This window comes from Schistocerca cancellata, chromosome 11, assembly GCF_023864275.1.
Source record: "Schistocerca cancellata isolate TAMUIC-IGC-003103 chromosome 11, iqSchCanc2.1, whole genome shotgun sequence".
Taxonomy (NCBI): Eukaryota; Metazoa; Arthropoda; class Insecta; order Orthoptera; family Acrididae; genus Schistocerca; species Schistocerca cancellata.
The window spans coordinates 58,134,813-58,140,812 of NC_064636.1; positions in this window are offsets into that span (position 1 = coordinate 58,134,813).

The following is a 6,000-nucleotide window of genomic DNA, read 5'->3' on the forward strand; positions in this document are numbered from 1 at the left end:
CAATGTCTGCTAACATTCTCCAGGCATTCAACAAACCTACACCCTTCCATTGGACTGCCACCAGGTGGAATGTGATTCATTTCTCCAAATCGCTCATTTTCACTCGTCTGTTGTACAGTGGAATCACTCTCTACAACACCTCAAGCATCACTTAGCACTGATGACAGAAATTTGTGGCTTACAAGGAGCCGCTCGACTGTTGTAGCCATTCTTTTTATGTACAGGTGTTGTGCTACCTGGAAGCACCCTCGACGATGCTTGATGTTCCCTTTGTCAGTACATGAGGTCTGCCTACTTTCTTTTTATCTGGGGTAGTTGAAAAGCTGTGTACTGGTACTTTGATATCTGGACTGTTGATAAAAATCAAACAATGCCTTAATTGTGGTGTTTGAAAATAAATGAAGCCTTGGACATTAATAGTGTTGTAACATTGGCATGACAACACTTTTACGTACCTTGTATTACTAAGGTTTGCTTCTTTCGTTGTCCTGTACTTGCCCCCTTTGTTTCTACCTGTATCAGTAAAACACCATGTGTAAACATAATATATGCTGTGATTACAGACACACAAGTATTCTCAGAGAAAATGCCCAGAAATGTACCATTTGCTTGTAACAAAAGACTGAAGATCAGATCACATTCAAATCTCCCACTTCACTTTATGCACACAACAGAGATTGTGAGCTCTGATGTATGCACTCTACAGGAGCCGTGGCACAAGTACTGTTTTGAGTACACAGACAAGGATTCCTTATCAAAACTGAATCTGCTAAGTCCTCACTATAACTGCTAGACGCCCATAATAGGAATTGTGAAACATACTGTATGTACACAAATAATCTGCACGTACTTTTTTCCCAAGTTCAAGGACAAGAAACTGGGGTGCATGGATTAATTGTAATAAGGTCGATATTGCTCTGCCTCCAAAGTAGGTCCCGTTATACTATTGCGTTGTTGCAATCTGAGTCTGCGACAAACCAGTAGCGCGTTGGAAGTGAAGTGTTACCACTTGTTAATTTGTTAGTTATGGTTTCAAGTTCCCATTATCGATCGTAATATTGCAGAAGCAGAGAACACATTGAAAACTGTGAAGTGGGAAACTATGTAAGCGAGGGTTGTATTCACAACTGGTGAAAAAACAAAATGTTGCATCAAGAATTGAACAGTAATTGCTGGGCATTTAATGGCCAAAAAGCAAAGCAGCTAGTCCCTGAAAAAGGCTCTTCAATTATATATAAGGGGCATTCAGTAACACAACCTTTTCTTTTTTTCTTTTTTTTCTTTTTTTTTCTGGAAGCAGGTTTGCTAATGTAGTATTTCAATACACCATATTATTGTCCATTTGTTTAGCTACAAAATCCTATTTTTGAACATAATCTCCATTCAACATGACAACCTTACTGAGAGAGCCTGTATTCCTGCATGGTACCAGTCGGACCCAGATCCAACATCTTGCCGCATCAATAACCTCTCCATCATCAACGTAATGCTTCCCATGGAGAGTATCCTTCATTCGGCCAAACAGATTAAAGCTCTTATGGTCCTGCATTGGGAGGGGGGCAGGGGGGGGGGGGCAAGAAACCAAAGGGGGCCACACCTGTCATACCTGTCAGTACCTGTTCAGGTGAATGATTGTGTCAGCACTACCAACTAAAATGTCCAGTTGATTGTGACCTGTCAATCACCTCTAAAGAGAGTATCCGCACATTCCAACATTGCACAAGTCACAGCTGTGAGTGGCTGGCCAGCAAGCAGGAGGTCGGACAGGTTTGCGCTACCTTGCTGAGCTGCCGACGAATGCCTTGCTCGATGACTCACCGTGCTTTCTTTCACTGCCAGGTCTTCGTAGACATTCTGCAAGCCCCTATGAATATCTGTGATGCTCTGGTTTTCTGCCAAAAGAAAGTGAATAACAGATCTCTGCTTGGAATACCCTTCCATTACAGACACCCTTTCAAACGCTACCTATAATGCCGTCACTTATTGGAATTTCATGAAACTATAGGTGCTAATGCAGGAATATTCCATGATGTCCCACAACAAATTCCACATTTTTTTTCAACCGAAATTGGCCAAGAAAAAAAGTGTTGCAATACTTATTAAACACCTCTTGTAGATGAGCAGTGATAATACGGATGCACAGTGAGCAGTGAATGTGCCAACTCAAAGCATTGGCTTTAGCCAAAGAATTAGGCATTACTGGTTTCAGAGCTATCAAAATTTTTCATCTGAAGTGCATAAGGCTTCCAGAGAGGTGATTAAAGAGTGAAAAAGTGAATTTTTATCGCTATGTGATCAATCTGTGCTGCAAACATTTCCATAGATTACTGCAAAAATGGTAACGATGGTCAAAAGTGGCATCCAGCGTCATTGTACAAACTGGTAGCAGTGAGGAACAAAGGTGTAAATTGATATGTGTAATTGGCAACGGATGAAAGCTACCACCTTGTGTGATGTTCAAGAGGAAAACTATTTTGAACATATCAGGGAAAAGCATATTGGTGAGAGTGAACATGAAAGGGTGGATGGGCAATGACCTTGTGGTTGACAGGGTGACACGTGTTTGGCAATGTTGCCCTGGTGCGTAACTGAATTTATGTAATGTGTCTGTCTGTGGACGCTGTCCGGGACATACAACTGAGGAAGTGCGAGAAAAATTACAAAAAGGGATAACTGACTTGGTCATTATCTCTGGTGGCCTAACATCAGTTCTGCAACCACTAATCGTTTGTATATAGTGGCGTCAGAGCTGCATTTAAACAGCAATATATACAATGGATGGCTAATGAAAACCACAAGTTAAGACTGAGTACAAAAGCCAAGTGACCAGATTTGTCCCAGATGCCAGATCTGTCAGTGGGTGAAATGAGTATGAGACTCCAATCTGCTACTATTGGTGGAAAAATCCTTTAAAAATGTCGTATCACTAATTCACTGGACAGAACCGAGGGAATATTCTATGGGAATATGGCGACGACAATTCTTGCGCTAAGGATGACAGTGAATACAATCATTATGTTAGAATAATTTTTTGTGTAAATAAAACGCAAATGCCAATATTTCTCCCCTCCCTTTGCCTCCTTCCTCCCCTTATAATTAGGGTACACAGATTGTTCGATGGTGCAGATGGCTGCATGGAGTAGTAGATTGCTCCCAAGTTTCAAGAAGGTGCATCGGCCCCACATCAAATCCACTTGGCGACTTGACAATCTCATTACAAGAGAATTATACTGGAAGTGCAATTTTGAGGGAGCAGTGCAGTGTCTGGTGGGTCAGTGATGTGAGGTGAGAGCTTTGGGAAGACACTCATTGTAAATCACTCTATATTCTGTAACTTCAGTAGATATTTGAGTCTTAACTCATATACAAGTAGCCTGGACAGTGGGTGTTCATCTGAGACCAGGGTATTGTCAGAAGTGTGATAGAACCACTCTTGTCCCATGTATAAATAAATGATAGAGTGGGCAGCAATCTGTGGTTGTTTGCTGAGGTGCATGGGAAGATGGTGTGACAGAGTGACTGAAGGAGGATATAGGATGACTTGGACAGAATTTATATTTGGTTTGGTTAGTGGCAGCTTGTTCTAAATGCAGAAGAATGTAAATTAATGCAGACGAGTAGGAAAAACAATCCTGTAAGGCTTGAAAATGGTTTTGTTGGTGTGTTGTTTGACAAAGTCACATCGATTAAATCTCTGGGATTAATACTGCAAAGTGATATAAAATGGAACAAGAACATAGTCTGTTGTAGGTATGGCAAATGGTCAACTTCAGTTTATTGGGAGTATCCTCGGAATGTGTAGCTCATTTGTAAAGGAGACCGATTCTCGAGTATTGCTAGTGTTCGGGATCCTCACCAAGTCAGATTGAAGGAAGACGTCGAAGAAATTACGAGGGATGCTGCTAGTTTGTGTTTGATCAACATGTTTTATGGAAAAGCTGCTTGAGCTGAAATGAGAATCACTGGAAGAAAGATGACGGTCTTTCTGTGAAACACTATTGAGAAATTTTGGAGAACCAGTATGTGTGACTGACTGCAGAACAATTGTACTGTTACAAATGTATATCTCTTGTACGGATCTTGAAGGCAAAATAAGAGGAGAAATCAGGTGTGTGTGTGTGTGTGTGTGTGTGTGTGTGTGTGTGTGTGTGTGTGTGTGTGTGTGTGTGTGATATTTCCAGTGGTAATAAAGAACTGTTTACCCCAGAAATTAATTAATACTTGCTGCCACCCCCTCCCCCCGGTATAACTGTGGCTTAGACAGAAGTTCTTTTGATAAATATGACAATTGCATATTTTTAAAGGAACTTGTGGACCAATGATGCAGCTGCTTAATGGGTTTGAATGTAAGAGGTTTCAGTTTTGTCTGCTAATTAAAAAGAAAGTAACTGAGATACCAGTGGAGGTAAGTGAAGTTTCTGGGTGTATGGAGCTGAGTGCAGCACTAAATAAGGAAAGTGTGGCCAAGATACTAGTAGCCATTTTGGACCTAGAATGATTCTGCTGCTGTGTTGATTGCTACAGTATATTACATAGCTATTTTTATTAAATAAGTGAGCTGAACTACTTCACGTGTTGTTACGTAGAACTCTCAACTTCAAACTGGCAAGCAGAGAAATGTAAGCATTGTTAGGTCAGAAAAGATTGTTTTTACAAGGAAAAATCAAAGCAGAGGAAAAAGATAAGAATTGTGCAGCAGCTTTCATTTTAAAAAATTAGTTTGGAATAAAATAACAGCACCAGTTGCAGTTTACCTTAATGTGAAATACAATGACCAGTTTTGGCTCCCAGTGCCGTTATCCAGTGGTTGTGTGTCAGGCATCCTGAGAGAACGTAGAAAACTGGTAAGATATGCAAAGTGGTGGCTCTTGGAGGAGGGGCAAGTTACATTGTGTGGCTGCAGAGGGCAGAAAATGTAAGCAGAGTAGTGTCAGCTGCTTAGGCAGTATCCGTATGAGTTGAGCCTCTATGGACTGTGGTAACAACCAATTTCATTTTAGTGTACAGGTCTTGTTCTTGTTCCAGCTTTGGCTTCCTGCCAGTATCTTCGGAGCCCACCAAGAAGTGCCTGTTTATGCTCTTCAAAGGTTCTCTCCGTCTTTTGGATGTTGATGCCATTTTAAAACATCAGTAGTTGTCCACCAATCTTCTAAATTTGTTCCTGTCATCAATTTCTCTCTCTGAGATACCAATCTGCCTAAGATCTTTTTCACATTCTTCGAACCATCTCAGCCTTGTTTTCTTAGATTGGATGAAATTCCATATTCTTTTGGTTGGTCGTAAAATAACCATCGTCGCTTCTTAATGGATGCTGTGATAGGTTCTGTCCTGCTGTACAAGTCCTCATTCGCCATTGTCCATCAACCCATCTAGTACCTAGGATTTCCCTTAATATCCTATACTCTCTCTATTCCAGCCGCTCAGCTTGACCTCATCTGTTCATGGTCAAAGTTTCGGGCGCATATAAGCCCTCAGGTTTTACAACTGTATTATAATGTCGGAACTTGGCCCCTATACTCACAGACTTTTTGCTATAGGCTTTCTTTGTCAGCTGGTATGCCTGGTCTAACTTCCTCATCCTGACATTAATTGCTTCTTCTTCTACTCCATTTTCCTGAATGACTTCACTGAGATACCTGAAATTCTTAACTCGTCCGATTTTTCCCAGCTTGGTTACCATCTATTCAGGTCCATCACAGATGTTCGTCATATATTTTGTCTTTTGAATAGAGATCTGGAGACCAACTTTTTCAGCAATTTCTGACAGCCTATTGACCTCGCTGACCGCTGACACTCTGTTGTTAGCAAAAATGGCCAGGTCATCCACAAAGGCCAAGCAGTTAATGTACAGCTCTTTGTTCTTAGGACCAAGTCTGAACTGCTCTTCATATGTTTCTTCTTGGGCTAACAACTTTCTCCACTCTTGAATGACCTTTTCCAAGATGCAGTGGAAAAGGATTGGGGGAGTCCATCTCCTTGTCTTACACTTATTTATTGTAA